This window comes from Onychomys torridus, chromosome 3 (genome assembly GCF_903995425.1).
Source record: "Onychomys torridus chromosome 3, mOncTor1.1, whole genome shotgun sequence".
Taxonomy (NCBI): domain Eukaryota; kingdom Metazoa; phylum Chordata; class Mammalia; order Rodentia; family Cricetidae; genus Onychomys; species Onychomys torridus.
Genome location: NC_050445.1, coordinates 5,214,271 through 5,230,812, shown reverse-complemented (window position 1 = coordinate 5,230,812; position 16,542 = coordinate 5,214,271).

Sequence of the window (16,542 nt, the reverse complement as noted above, 5' to 3'; positions counted from 1 at the left end):
CCCTTGGGTTCTGCAGCGGTTAAGATCCTATCTCTCTTCAAATCATCATTATAGGAGGGAGGGGTAGTTTGGGAGAGCCTGTTAGCAGTGCTCTGAAACATCCTCACAAACCTTTCTTCTGTTGTGGCCAAGGCATATCTGCACTTAGCATCTGGTCCGTCTGCCAATACTAAATATCATTTTAATAGTAATGACACGTTGCACTTGGAGAGCCTCCCTTTCATCCACGGAGCCCAGAGCATTTTCGGAGTGTTAATTAATGAAGCTCGCTAACACCGTTTGAGGTAGAGATGCCCGGTGCGGTGCGAGATGGTTCAAGTGGCTCCTTCTGAGGCTCGCCCACTCCCCAGCCTCAGCAGACGTTCCGACAAAGGCTCCCAGCTGCAGGGTTCAACCGAGTCTTAGATGAAAGGCCAACACTCCCGCTGAGAACCTTCTGGTGTGGTTGCTTGGAGCTTGGGACCAGTCCTCCTCCTTCCTTCCTGAAGATCATCCAGTCCCCAGGCCTACACTCCCATCTTTTCACTTCCTGGTCCTCCTAACTTGGAATTCATAAGTCCTGGTGGGGGGCAGGGAGACCAGTGTCCATTCTAGACTCATCTCCTGAAGGGAGCAAGGGACTATCCTGTCCCCAGTGCTGCTGTCCTGAGGTCAGAGTGGAGACAAAAGTTGCATGTCCAGATTTTCTCTCTCCACAGCATCAGGAGCCACGAACCTCACCACTCAGGGCCAACAACACAGACACCTGCACATCTTGCAGTAATCTGTCCCACAAATGTTTACCTACTGTCTGCCTGCGCTCACCACCTGGAAAGGCTGAGATTGGAAGGAATGGAGTTAATGAGCTGTGGGCTCAGCTTCCTTTGGTCTGACCATTGTGAAATGACATGCTGGGGCTGGTGAGAGATGCCCTGGGAAAAGTTAGTGCACGTGGGGTTCCCAGGGCTTTGCCACTGCAACCACAGGCCAGGCTGACCCAGCTCTACTCTGACCAGGGAGGGCATCGGGTCTCCTAGGAGCTGTCCTTGGGTTAGGTTTCTGAGAGGTCCTGTTAATCACAGGGACCTTTGTAGCAGGAATCTTAACAGGTCTTATTAATAAGAACAAACCCGAGGCCAGTTATTGGGGTGAATGCTGGAAGATCAGAGAGAGAACAAGCCACAGCTTCCTCACCTTGCCAGTTCCTCAGCTGATCCTGTTTCCTCAGACTGGAAGCTTCTGAGTCTGCATCCCCATGAATCTCAGCTGAACTGTGTTGCTCCAAAGCCTGAATGCTAAACCAGCCAAATGCTGAACCAGCCAAATGCTTAACTAGTTCAGGTGCCTGGTCTTCATGCCTTATATATCTTTCTGTTCTCTACCATCACTCCCTGGGATTAAAGGCTCTCTTTCTGGGATTAAAGGTGTGAGTCACCATGCCTGGCTGTTTCCAATGTGGCCTTGAACTCACAGAGATCCGCTTGGCTCTGCCTCCCAAGTGCTGGGATTAAAGGCATGTGCTACCACTGCCTATCCTCATGTTTAATATTGTGGCCGTCCTGTTCTCTGACCCCAGATAAGTTTATTTAGGGGAACACACAATATTTCGGGGAACACAATACCACTACAGACCTTGTTACTCACTTTGGTTCTAAGGATGGTTCCTCTGTAAGTCTGCTTCTAGTACCCTAGAGTCATGTGGAGTCCTCCTGGGTCTTGTCTTACCTGAGAGGAGGTGAATAGGCACAAGTGGCCTTCTGGGTGAAGGGGTCTTTAGAAGCAAGAGTAAGAGCAAAGGCAGCACGTTTCACCTGCCCCACAGCAGGGAGTGGTTCCCTGCCACAGTCCCAGTGGATGGTGGTTGTGTTAGAAAGTGACTGGAAGGGGGAACAGCTGTCATCCGGGTAACTGTTGTTAAGTGAAAGAAAGAACATATGATTGTGTGAGAGTCTGTCTGACTGTCAGTGTGACCCGGAAAGTACATTAATGTGACCATGTGTGAGTATGTATGTGAATGTATATGTGTGAGTGTGTCAATGTGACTATCTATGACTGTAAATGTGAAAGTGTATTAGTGTGGCTGTCTGTGTATATATGACAGTGTGGGGGTGAGTATGTGAGTGTGTGAGACTGTGAGTGTATCAGCGTGACCATATTATTGTTGCTATGTGAGTGTGTGTGAATATGTGTGAGGATGAAAGTGTATGTGACTTAATGTGACTGACTGTAAATGTATTTGTACCACCATATGAGTGTGTATTATAAGTGTGTGAATGGATGTGAGACTGTGTAACTGAACAAGTTACTGTGAATGTGTGAGTTTGTGTGTGTGAGGGTAAAAAGTTGTGTGAGTGTATGTGTGTGTAAGAGTGTGTGACTGTGTCAATACATGTATCTACAAATGAGAAAGTATTATTATAACCATGTGTGAGAGGGTGAGAGTGTATGTCGTTGTGTGTATGTAAATGTGTGAGTGTGTGGAGGTATCTAAGGATGTGAATGTGTGACTGGGGATATCTGAGTATGCGGATGTATGAGTGGGGAAGGGGGTACCTGAGTGTGTGAATGTGTGAGTGTGGGAAAGGTTGTATGTATGTGAATGCATATGTGTGAACATGTTTTGTACCTGTGTGAATATGAGTAAGTATGTGAACATGGCTGCTCCTGCAGCAGATCTGCCCAGCCTAACTAGTTAGTGGTGTAGTTATGGCCTGTGCAGAGCTGGCACTGCCTTGGTTGAGATGCTGTGCATCCCCTAAAGCCTATGTCTTGCTTGGTCCCCAGGGCGGCACTACTGGGAGTCAATAGAACTTCTCGGGGCTAATGAGAGGTCTTAGGTCACTGGCTATGGCCTAAGAACATGGGAGTCTGGCCTTTCTCTCTCTCTTTTGCCATGAGGTGGCTGCTTTTGTCATGGTGTCCTTGGCTACCACACATCAATGACAGCAGGCTAGCCCATCACAGCCTGGACTGGGACAGACTTCCTTCCCCTATGTTGATGTGTCTAGGTTACTGTTAGCCATCTGTCATGGTGAGCACAGTGAAGATCTCAGTGAGGTTTATGCAGTGTGGACTCCCTCTTAGCCCAGTCACTAGATTCCAGGGGACAGTGCTCTGGGGTATTCCTTACCCTCTTGACACCTCTTGTCCTCGTAGGAGTCAGTAGAATCAGGGAGTTACTGAGTCCAGTCAGTAGGGATCAGGGCCTGGGTCCACCCTGGGCCTGAGATTGACTCACTACCTGGTACCTGCTGCTCCCTGGCCTATTACCCGATATCCACACATGAGCAGCTCCCAGTAGCATTGGAGTACCCAGGGAGTGGGTATCGCATGTTTCTTCAGAGGCTCTTTTCTGAAAGAGTCGACTTGGTGGACAGTAAGGCTTTTAGGACTGTTTTAAGCAAGGTTAAAATGTTGCAGTGGCTACTTTGCTCTAATAAGGAAATAATATGAAGGTGGGGTAGTCCAGAATCTCTTCCCTGTAGACCCCAAAGGAAGAGCTGCCTGGGGACAGGCTGTGTGAGCATTGGCCAGCCTGACAGGAGGGGCCCAGTCCCTTCTGCTTGGCAGGCAACATCTGCCCCCCATCCTTGCAGCCTAGAGCTCTTTACAACTCGCTGCCTGAAGTGTTCCTGTGTTTCCCAGCGATAGACTGCCCTAGCTCAGTCTGACTCTTAAACATGAAAGATGCTTCTACTGAAGCCCTGTATGAAGGTAGCATGCCCTTCTCCAGGCTGGAGCTGGCAGAAGGGCGCCTCTCCCACACGAAAGCAAAACTGCTGCTATTTCAGGCTTCTGCATTTGTTAGAACTATGCCTCTGGGGACAAGGCCAGCAGGGCAAAGCTACCTCTCTACCTGCCCCGAAGGGAAGAAGCTCACTTGATAGGTTCTGCCCTTGGAGTCTGCTGAGTACAAGGAGACACCATCAGGGTGGAGCTAGACTTCATCTTTTGAATGACAAGTCCCTGTTGCAGACATGGCTGCTTCTCTTCTGTTCCCAATTTGCTGATGTCACCCTGATGACATTTCATACCCTCTTGAAAAGGAGAGCTGTCAGAGCTCACAGGGAACACTGCACATGCTCTCTTGAGTCCCCCTGAGCTCCCTCTGGGGTCTCTAACCCCATTTTTAGGAGTAGCCAGTGTCTCTTCTTCTAGGCGATTGACCACCTCCACCAACTTTGGTTTTTCTCTCCTGTACTCTTATTTTCTCTGCATTTTCCAAATTGAAGGATACATGATGGAGGAAGTGTTGTGTTTTTTAAGATTTTATATTTGTGCTTGGCATGATAACTACATCTTTAATGCCAGCAGTCAGGAGGCAGTGAGCCCAAGGTTAGACTGGTCTATGTAACAAGTTTCAGGACACCCAGGGCCACAAAGAGAGACCTTGTCTCAAAAAAATGAGAAGTTTTTGTTTTTTTTTTTTTAATGTGTGAGTGTTTTCCTGCATGTTTATATGTGCACCACATGTGTGAAGTATCCACCAAGATCAGAAAATGACAGATCCCTGGGACTGGAGTTTCAGATGGTTATGAGCGGCTATGTATGCTGGGAACCAATGCGGCGTCCACTGGAAGTGCCACCAGTGCTTGTAACGCTGAGCTGTCTCTCCAGCCCCTGGTTGAGGACGTTTTTATGTGTCCCACACTATCAGGGTGTTTGTCTTTTAATATAGTTCAAAAGAAAGAATATTAGGTACAATTTAAAAGCCCTCTAGGAAGAGATTACTATTTGGTTATGTTTGGACTCTGGCCTCCTGTTTCTTGGGCTGTGATGATTAAAGTTTGGTTATATGCAGCCCTTAAGGAGAATACTGACAGGAGCTTTGACAAGTGCCTCGTGCAACCACAGTGACCACGGCAAATATGGAGCACTCGTCTGTTGTCCCCCTAAATTACTCAGGCCTTTTGCAATAGATTTGCTCTTCTGGCCCAAGGTCTTAGGAACTGTGATTTGATATCTGTCCTGAGAGATCATCTCTCTGAATTGTTCTGGCAACAACTACACATGGTAGGCTTTGTGCTCAGCTCCTGGCAATTACTAATCCATTCTCTAGTTGGCAAGCCTATGGGCTGTTTTTAGTTTGGGACACTGTTACAAGAATTTTCTCTTTGGAGGTGGCTAGGCAATGTGTACTCTCTTCACTTTTAAGGTCCCAATGGCAAAGTTTTATTCCACTAAAGTTCACCCTGGGGAACCAATGAGTTTATTAGGCTTCCTATCAGAGCATCAGTGAGAGGCTTCCTATCAGAGCATCAGTGAGAGGCTTCCTATCAGAGCATCAGTGAGAAGCTTCCTATCAGAGCATCAGTGAGAAGCTTCCTATCAGAGCATCAGTGAGAGGCTTCCTATCAGAGCATCAGTGAGAGGTTGTGAGCAGGAGCCTAGGTGATCCTGAAGCAACCGCACTGGAAGGTCTGCATCCAGCATGGACAATAAGACCCCTAAGGCTGACAAAATGGAGCCCCACTTCCATATTCCTGCCCAGCCCATATACTCTGTCTTCTCCCTGAGACCCGGAGGCCCCTTACAGTTAAAACAGAACTGATGGGAGGAGGGGCTGGATACTCAAGTAAGGGTCCCATGACCCTCCCCACCCATTCCTTCAATAAGGGAATATCAGCAGTCAACAAGCCCAGCTGTGACCATCTTTTGCAAGCAGGCCTAGTGAATTTCTGAAGATGGCAGTTGTTTGGCTGGGACAACAGGCACTAATGAAGCATGCTAATCTAAATTTCCACATGTGAGTCTCCATGGGGATATTTGCATTTATTTGTCTCAGGTAAATGCCTGGAGTGAGATTCTATGGTGTGTGTTTAATTTGACATGAGATGACGTAAGCTCATTTCTAAAGTAGAGGTGCCATTTTCATCCCCACGTGAGCCCTGTGAACATTCCACATGTCAGCAATTCCACTCTCTAGTGGATAGATAGTGGTGCCTCAGTATGGGCCAGCTGCAGTTTCTGGATGTGGACTGGTAGTGAGCACATCCTCACGGCTAACTTGCCATCTGTGTTCTCTTTGGTAAAGCATCTGTTCAAATCTTTTGCCCATCTCTTCTTTCTTTAAAAAAAAAAATCAGTTTGTCTCTTATTATATTCTAAGAGTTCTTTATAGATTTTGGCCCAAGCTTCCATCAGGTCTGTGTTGTCCAAGAATCTTTTCCCCGTTGGTAGCTGGCCTTTTTATTTTCCTTAATAGCGTTTTTTGAGGAACAGCAGTTAACGTTGATGAAGTTCAGTGGCCCTCTACCCATTGATTTCGCTTTTCTTTATACTCTTGGCCCGATTTCTTTTCCAAAAGTTGAGAGCAGTAACAGCACAGTTTCCTCACTTACTTGGCATCATGGGATACCATTATTGTTATTGAAGTGAATAGACTCTCATGGTTTTATTGTCTTTAGGACAATACCAACTTAGAACTGTCTCTTGGCCCTTTCTCCTCTCCTCCCAGTTCACAATGCTTGCATCTCCTAAAAGCCAGTCTTCTCTTACATCTGCAGTTGGTCGAGTTGCTGGAGCCTCAGCACAGCCTTCTCTGCAGCTTTAGCCTTTGCTTTGGAAAGTAGGCTCAGTCTGCTTACTGCGGCCGGCCGCTGCATCCTGTCGCAGCCCTGCTCTCTCTGGGCAGATGAGAATCATGGCCCTTCCTGCACTGTGCCGCGTGGCGGCTTTAATGCTTGCCACATTTCTTACGGGAATGCTGGTGGGTTTTAGAATACTCCACATTTTCAGCAGCACTATCGCACAGAAAAGACTATATATCTCTTCTGCTTAGTAGACAGACACCATCACATTATCTTACTGTGAGCGAGCTGATACTGGAGTCAGCAAGGTGGGGTGTATTCCGTGCACTCTGCCCACTTGTCTTTCTCCAGAAAGTTCCTTGTTTCTACCCTGACCCGACAGAATTTTCTGTCAGGATCTCCACGACTTTGTTTGTTTGTTTGTTATTGTTTGTTTTGCTTTTTCATTGTTTTTTCTTATTGACTTGAATAGAACTGCCAATAAAGTTTTGACTGATAATGATGATAATGGGCATGGATAATAGATCTAAAATTAGATGAAGGCATCAGTGAGAGACCTGAAGTCTGGGAAATGGCCCGGTGAGACAGCCAGAGCTGATGAGAGCATGCTTTCTCCCTCAGAGCCAGACAATTGCAAGGGTGTGCTTTCTACTCAACATTGAACTTATTATTGCAACTAAAGCATATATACAAAAAATTAATGATTCACACACACAGAGTATAAAGGATAAATCAGCTTTTCATATTGACCTGATCTCCAATGTAGAAAACCCAAAAGAATTCCTTAAAATGGAAGATAATTTATAACATTTATCAAGTGAGAACCAGCTACAAGAGCATCCTCTAGGTGTATGCTGGCAAGACGCAGCTGGAAACTGAGGTTAGGATAGTGCCATTGGACTGGGGAAGTGGATCAGTCTGTAAAGTACTTGCTGTGGAAGAGTGAAGGCCTGAGTTTGATCCCCAGAACCCTTGTGAAAGAGTTGGGTGTGGCAGCACAGATTTCCAGCACTGGGGTGTGGAGATAGGTGGATACCAGGGCCTTGTTGAGCAGTCGGGCTAGCCTACTTGGTGAGTTACAAGCCAGTAAGAGACCATCTCGGATAAACGCAAAAGGATGCGTGGTCCTAAGGTTGTCTTCTGAACTCCACATGCACAGACAAAAATATACAGGGGCATACCCCCCACACATGTGCACCCCAGCACACATAGACATGCACATGCACGCGCACATGCACCTATACACATATATAAACAATACTGTTTGCATCAGCCAGAATCAGAGCTACACATTACAAAGTGCATACATGAGTTATGTGCATAAACTACCAAGCATAAATGAGTTATACCTAGAATACTACTACAGTAACATTCTCTGCATATTAAACTATCAAAATAACAACAAAAAAAGATGTCAGACCAGAGAAAATCAGTACTCTGATTGGTATAACTGTTTTGGAAAATTGATTTTATAGTATGTATCAAGAGCCCTGAAATAGTTTCCACAGAGGAGCCTGGAATCATCACTTACAATAGTGAGTGTAACTGGATCTTAAGTTCCATGACTTTGGAGACAAGCAATGTGTGTTTTGACAGTGACTGTTGGGCATCATGAAAAGATCCATGCTTGGACCTACCCACTCTGACCCACGTGATCAGGTGCCCGTAGCCTCTTCCCAGCTCAGCTATCAGGTCCTGCCTCAGCCACCTGCCATGTTCTCACAGCCATTCCAGCTTTCACTTCCCACTCTCTTGTCTTCCCTGTGTGACCTGAAGACCTCTGCAGGCCTCAGCTCCCCGCTGACTAGGCTGGGCTTCCATGACCTCCACGTCATACCTGAGCCTGGTAATGCTCCCTCCTGTCCTTGTGCCGAGGAGCCACCCCTGGCCTTTCAAAGGGACACTGTGAACAGTGTGAACACTTGGGAGACTCAGCCCATCCATGAGACCTGGTGTCTTAGGCAGCTTTGCCATGGCTGCCTGGGTCTGTACCCAGACCCCTGTCACTCTCTTTTTCACCACAAAGATGACAATGTGGCTAGAAGGCTGGTGTGAACCGCCTGCAGCTTTAAATTCCACAGCAGGCACTGTAAACAGTTTCCTGTAAAAGTGAAAATTGCTTTGCTAATGCATCCCACCCAACCCCAATTCTTTACCCCTGACACCACCCCCTGGGTGTGCATCACTACAGAAAGGAAGGACACTTTTTCTCTACCTCTTCCACCCAGGCACGTCCCCCTTCAGCCTGAACTAAATCAGAAGATCCAAGTTCAGCACTCATCAGTAGCTCCATTAGCAGATATGCAAGACGGGCTGTGCTGCCTAACCGTTGGCTACGTCTCAAAGAAGTGGTGGGCTGCTGTGAGCGCAGACACAGTGTATGGACGACACAAGCATGGCCCTGTGGTTTGAGGTTGGGATCTGGGGAAGCAGGAGAACATGGCCAACTAGTGAGCTGGAAGGAGAGGCCCAACAGGAAAGACAAAGACAGAGAATCGAAGACACAGCTGGGAATGTGGTGGAGAACTCCAGGATGGGTCTCTTTAGAGCAAAGTTTTGTGGCGTTTAAAACAGTGTCCATCATTCACAATTTAGTGAGAATGAAGGAATAAAGAAGAAAAGGAAGGGCGGGGCTCCTCGGGACCTGCGTTGGGAGAGAGCAGGCAGCTGTTCCACCAGTCCCTCCTTACCAGCAGTGCTTGGCGACACTCTGACCCAGGAAACAAAAGGCCCATGGTTTTGCCCGCAGTCGGAGTGTTTACTTCTGTGGACATTCTGCACCCCAGGTCGTGGTCATGTCCCCAGCAGGGGGGTAGACACAGCATTGCGTTTGGTCCCAGTGACTACAATGGCCAAGTATACAGTGTGACACCTCAGGATATGTTGAGAATATTAAACTAATTTATGTACAGGGTTTAGACCTCTCACCCTGTAACTCATAAACTGTCACCCTGTCAAACTTCTGAGTAAACTGTCAACATTCAACTATGCTCTGGATAAATGTGACTAATGTCACCACAGAGAGACAGCTTGGTGTCCCTGGAGCCGGGGTCAATGCTCTCAAGACTAGGTGCTATAGTCGAGAAGAGACCAGATAAGCCATGGATCTGTTCCCTCAGGGACCTCCCTCCCTTGGGCAGACAGTGACAGGGCACAATCAGGGTGGCACATGCGTAGAGACTCTCAAAGCTACAGAAACCCCGGCAACGTCTCCCTTCTCCATGGCTTCAGGGGCCAATCTTGTTCCGACTTCGGGGTGCTGGCTCCCAGGCATGAAATGCTAGACTCAGTGCTAGGTCTGAGCCCCTGGCCAGTAAGTTTTACATGCCTCATAGTCTGAGCATGTCTGCAGTAAAGCCACAGTGTCCTCACAGACCTTTCTGTCTCCAACTTCTCTGGGTGCAGATATATGGCACCTGTCCTCAGCTGGTGGTGACAGCTCAGAATCTACTGGACATCTCCCTGTTGTGTGATGCTATTCCTGGGGAGATGTAGATGAATGGCTACTTAATGCAGATAGAAAACCAAGGGTAGACCAAAGTAACGATGCCATCACTGTCCAATTTTATAAATTGAGGCTTACTTACCAAATTTTCTTGAAAGCCAAAGAGAACTCAGGTCCTCAGGTGTTAGAAAAGAAAACTGTGAAATTTCAGAGTCAATGGCTTTTCAAAAAAAAAAAAAAAAAAAAAAAAAGAAGAAGCTCCTAGCTTGAAGCTCTGCATGTCAGATTTCACCTCTGGGGCCTTTTGACCCAAGCTGGTGTGATCCAAGAATGCTCAAGGGGGCTTGCCTTCCCACGAAGGGATGTCTCCATCAGCCAGTGGCTTGGGAATCACAGTCATAAACCAGTCAGTCTGTCAGCTGTGGAAAGTCACAGTTTAAAAGTATGATCTAATATGAGCACCAAGTCCCCATGTCTCTGATTGGTGAAAGGTCAACCGAACGCTGTCTTTCTAGGGCTAAAGATGGTGGCACCGAAGGCTGTGGCTTTTCTCTTCAAGTCCCAGGCTGCAGCATGACTGGGGCCTAAAGGGAAATGAGCCGGTCACTTCCTGGTGTGGGGGGAGCTAGCTGGCAGATGCCATGGCTGCCTGTGGCCTTGGTCCCCTCACCTGTCTGGGGAAGAGAGAAGTGAATTTTTTTTCAGTGCTGTCTGTGACAGGGGTCCATGCTGGATACTCTGGGGCTTTCCAAGTGCAGAGCAGACCATTGGGAATGTATCTGCATTGAGCCCCTGAGTGGGGCTTCTGCTGTGTGTTCTTGCGGACTCAAAGATGGCCAGGCCATTCTCAAGGAAGAGCCCATTGGGCCTGCTCAGACCTCAGAACAGATGCCTGTTTCCTGAGCGATGTGCCCAGGCTGAAAGTCCCCAGACTTCCCAAGCAGCTCACTGGATGACAGAGAACTTCCCTGAAGTGGAAGAGAGTAAGGAAGCATACAGAGCTCTGACAACCAGAGGTGTTCAGGGTTCAAACTGTGCTTATTTGTACTGAGCTCAGGTCAAGATATCGTAGTCCAAAATAACCAGTGTCAGGAGTAGTGCTGTGCAGAGGCCTGGACAGCCCAGCTATAAGACTTGGGAATGACCTTTCCTAAGGCAAAGGGTTGCACCCCTGCCTCAGGCCTGTGCAACTGTCCACCACATACAGCAATGACACCTGGGCCCTTGCGGTGGGAGGACATGAAGAAAAGTCTAAAGCTCAGAAGATGGCTGATTGGAAATACCATCCCATCCTGTGTGTTGGCAGTGGACACTGGACATTGAACAGTGCTGCTCATGGGAAGAACTGAGGGACAGTTACAGTTGGTCATGACACCTCAAAGGCACCCTTCCACGTGCCTCTTCAGAGGTTTGAGCTGTGCCTTGTGTGAGGAAGGACTGCTCACTCTGACTCTCCACCCTGGAAATGTCTCTGTTTGGTGTAGAGTCTCAGAAACATGCTTCTTCATTTACTTCCGTGACTGTGACAGTGTTTACTTTTCTGCCCCTTATTTGGGCCCGGCTCCTTAGTTTAAGAACACATAAAGCATACTATGCCAGTGACAGGAGGAAGTCTTCTAAAGTATGGATTTTACTAATGGTGGAATTATTTGTTGTTTTTGCTCTGGTTAGTCAGAGGCAAGGAAGGCTTCCCCCATCCTGTTAATTGCTGTGGACAGTTAAAAAACAAGCTGGCTCTGGAAGCCGACAAGTCTTCCATGGGCTTCCACATTCCCTGTGATCTGACGTGTGGAAGGCAAGCATTGGTTTAGAGAAGCGGCCCAGGCACAAAAGGCTTTTCTTCCCATGGCTGCACTGTGTCCTGAAAGGCCAGAACAGCTCCCAGGCCCATCAAAGTGTCTGCAACTATTTCTCCAATTTGCTTTCTGCTTTCAAGACATTAAAGAACACTTTCAAGTTAGGCCTCTCGCAGGACTGTGTGAAAGGAGTCGCCAAAGTGCCGTCCTCACTAAGTTGACCGAAGGGATTGTGTGGAAAAGCTTCGTGTTTTCCTTTTCAGTCTGAAAGGGGTTGGAGGGATCTCGGCTGAGGAGCAAGGGGTGGGTCCCTCCCCAAACCAGCTTTCATCATGTGCCCCTTCCCCCACCTCCCCTGTTTGTGTTCCTCCCCAGTCCAGGGAGGCTCTGGAATTTTTCTTTAGCTTTTGTTTGCTAAAGGGAGATTCAGGGCTTATGTAAAAATCGGCACCTAAGTCTGACATAGTTTTCTTCAGCCTGAGCAAGAGCGCATGGCCTCTGAGAAGGGAGGTCAGCTTTCAGGCCTTGCCTTAATTGTTGCTCTTGTAATCCCAAGATGTTGAATGCTTTTTTTATTGCAGACACAGGCTGCAGAGAGGAGCCTTTTTACAAACTAAGAGCCCTGCTAAGCCGCTGAGTGTTTTCATAAGACACCTCCGGGAATGCTGAACAACGGTACCTGGAGCCCTTGGTGGCTTCTGGAAATTTGGCTTTGTAAAGACCTTTGCTCTGGCATGAGGCTGGAGACTAGATGCTAGGGATTAACTTTACAACAGAACACCTTCAATACAGGTGACCCCCTGGAACATTCTGCTGGAACCTGATACAGCAGTGTCTCCAGAGGGACAGCAGGCTCCAAGGGGAGCCTTTTAGTGGACAGGAGCACCATGTCCTGGATCTCATTCTTCATGGCCAGCAAACTGGCTAACTGTAGTCAAGGGCAGAGCCGGGCACTATGTTATAGATGGTGAATTATTTTGAAAAACCTTGGGCTGTTACTTGTCCTGGAAGGGCAGCCAGGACAAACCTCCACAGAGAAGGAACTGAACAAAGGGGCAGCTTTGGTTTGGTGAACTCTGATTAGGCAACAGTGTGGCCTTGAGTGAAAACTTGGTGGTGGTATCTTGTCTGATGGTGTCTCATGGAGTTTTTTGGTATGGTAGGGTGTTTCATGGTATCTGTCGGTGGCCTGTAATATCTGTTGATGTGTCATAGTATCTGATGGTATCTCACAGTGACTCATGGTATCTATTGATGTCTGGTGGTGTCTGTTGGTATCTATGGTGTCTCATAAAATCTATTGGTATCTGTTGGTATCTATGGTGTCTCATAATATCTATTGATGTCTTGTGGTGTCTGTTGGTATCTATGGTGTCTCATAATATCTGTTGGTGTCTGTTGGTATCTATGGTGTCTCATAATATCTGCTGGTGTCTGTTGGTATCTATGGTGTCTCATAATATCTGCTGGTGTCTGTTGGTATCTATGGTGTCTCATAATATCTATTGATGTCTGGTGGTGTCTGTTGGTATCTATGGTGTCTTATAATATCTATTGGTATCTGGTGGTGTCTGTTGGTATCTATGGTGTCTCATAATATCTGTTGATGTCTGGTGGTATCCCATGGTATTTGTGTAGCATGTGATAGTACTGAATGGATTCTATTCTCATATTTGATATCTCACAATAGTTGTGTTGGAATCTGATGACATATCATAGTGTCTGCTAGTATTTGTTGGTACTTGATGGCATCTGTTGGTATTTCCCAGTGTCTATTAGTAAGGGACCTGTCTTGGTTGCTTTTCTTGTTGCTCTGATAAAATGCCTTGAAAAAAGTCAACCTAAAGAAGGGGTATTATTTTGGCTCATAGGTCAAAGTTCACAGTCCATAAAGACAGGCAAGTCAAAGCAGTAGGAGCTTGCAGCAGCTGGTGCCCTTAGTCAGGAAGAAGAGAGCAGTGAATGATGGTACACATTTAGCTTCTGCCTTTCCATGCAGTCCAGAAGACAAGCTTAGGGAATGGCACCACCCTGCATTAGTCTAGGTCTTCCTGTTGTAATTAACCTGATCAAAACAATTCCTCAAAGGCATGCCCGGAGGCCAGCCTAGCCTATATAACCCCTCATAGGTGTGCCAGGAGGCTAGTCTCTTAAGTGAGCCCAGATATTTGTCAAGATGGCCACCAGCACTAACGGAGCTGACTGAGCCTGTCATATGCAGAAGATGGCCATCCACACTAATGGAGCTGGCTCAGTCATCTGCAGCATTGTGCATGAGGGGGAGGAGCAGTCTCTCCGTTCTCCTCTACAAAGGCTCCTGGAGTTTGGTGCTTTGGACGTCCATATAAACCCCTAAATGACATAGTGAGAGCATTTCTGGCTGCTGAACATTTAGCCAACTATGTAGATGGGGTCATTTTATGACAGGAAGCATCAATGTGCTACCAAGCAGATCTGAGTTCTAATGCCGGCTTTGACACATTTCTGAGTTCTTACATGTGAAGAAACCATCTATTGTAATTTAGAAAATGCCTTTGTAGCATCTGCTTTGTAAGGTGCTTTCTTGTTTGCTGGGGGAAAGAAAACTCTAGGAAAGTCTGTCTAGTTGGAGACAGAAACTGCTAACAAGCACAGACAATGAGCAGCTGCGTAAGAAACACACGGTTACAAAGCCACATGGTCTGTTACAGAGCAGAGGAAACTTGCACGTGATCAAGGTCAGAGGTGTTTGGGGCCAAGCTGCGTGTGATTAATTCTAACTAGAAGGCTGTGGACAGCCTCACAGAGGGTAATCCGTTTGAACTGGGCCTCAGAGAGAGAACTGTAAATGGCTCCTGTCAGCAGTGTGACTGGGATGCCCAGGCAGAGGGAAGTGTGTGGCAAGCATCTCTTCTATGGCTCCGAGCTTCAGCTTTCTTTAGGTTAATGCTTCCAGAATGGGAGGAAGAGACAGACACTCTGTGATGTAAGGGCATCTGGAGTGTAAGGGCAAACATGGAGGGAAGGTAGGTCAGATCAAACGCTGCTTTTTATTAGAAAAATCAGAAACTGGCAAGACTGTTCACGAAGGTTCTGCAAATGTTCTGACTCAGAAGTGGTGGTCATGGGTTCACCTCACCAAGAGCCTAGGTCCCACCAGACCTTTGAATACAACACTCACTTCAAATTCTTGGTCTGTTCTTTGAACCACAGGTTACTCTGTATAACCAATTTAAAAATTTAAAAGTGTATGTGTGTTTGTGTGTGTGTGTGTGTATGTGTATGTGTGTATGTGTGTATGTGTATGTGTGTGTATGTGTGTATGTGTGTGTATGTGTGTGTATTTGTGTGTGTGTGTATGTGTGTGTGTGTGTGTGTATGTGTGTGTGTATGTGTGTGTATGTGTGTGTATATGTGTGTATGTGTGTGTATGTGTGTGTGTATGTGTGTGTGTGTGTGTGTGTGTGTGTGTATGAACTTAACTTGAAAATACAATAGCTGCATTCAGGGAAGTCAGAGCAACAACTCAAGCAGACACTTGAAGCAGAAACCATGGAAGAATGTTGCTTGTTGGCTTGTTCATAGGCTCCTGCTTAGCTTAAATAGCTACCTTTCACAGCCCGGGACCTCCTGTCCAGGTAATGATGTGTGGGTTAATTTTTTTTTGACACCTCAACCCAAGCTAGGGTCATCAAAGTAGAGGGAACCTCAAATGAGAAAATCCCTCTATCAGATTGGCCTATAGGGAAGGCACAGCCCACTGTGAGTAATGACACCCCAGCCAGGTGGCTGTGGGAGGTATTAGAAAGCAGGTTAAGCAAGCCATGAGGAGCAAGCCAGTAAGCAGCATTTCTCCATGGCCTCTGCTTCAGTTCCTGCCTTCAGGTTCCTGTTTGAGTTCCTGGCTGCCTTCCCTCAGTGATGGAGTGAGGTCTGACAATATAAGATGAAATAAACCCTCTCCTCCCCAAGCTGCTTTTGGTCATGCCATTGATTACAGTAACAGAAGTCAAACTAGAACAAATGGTGTCACCCACAGTGGGCTGAACCCCAATATATCTATTACTAATCAATACCGTCCCCCACAGACATGCCCGTGGGCCAGTGTGATCTGGGCAGTCCCTCATTTGAGATTCCTTTCTCAGGTGTCCTACTTAAAGCTAACTAGGGCAGGACCTTTCTAAGGTTCTCAAAGTATTTTGGTGTGTCCACTAAATTTGATAACCTGAGTCCCAACCCCTAGTCACATTTCCTAAGTTACACTGAATGTTTGCCAATGTAGAGGTTCCTGTTATTAGAACTCCATGATTGTGTTCTGAAAGCATCTTTTCATCAGATGTGAACTGTTTGGTAGCACCCCACCCAGGGCTCTGAAAGTTGTAATCAAGTTAGATGACACTCACAAACAAGCACAAGGTCACACAGAATCGCAGTTCATCTAATTATTACTTGAATTTGAATGTATAGCAGATAGACTCTTAGGTGTCTAAGGATCAGAGATAACTTTGGGAAATCATTAGGGGTGGGAACCTTGGGGAAGTAGGGGGAACCTTTGCCAGAGTCTACTGCACATGTAAAAAGAAGCAGAAAGAGAAGGAATGGACATGGAGCACGTGCTTTGCAAACCTCTTAAAAATCCATCACTTGGGACAACTTCTAGCCAATTACTGCCGTCTGATTGACAGATGGCAAAGCAGAATAGGTTGTCCACTTATAGGCACATGGTAAGGGATGAGGTCGCTGTGACCCTCCTCCTTGTCATTTCTGCCCATCTGTGAAGCATATCCTTCCATTTCCTCTGTACTCACTGACC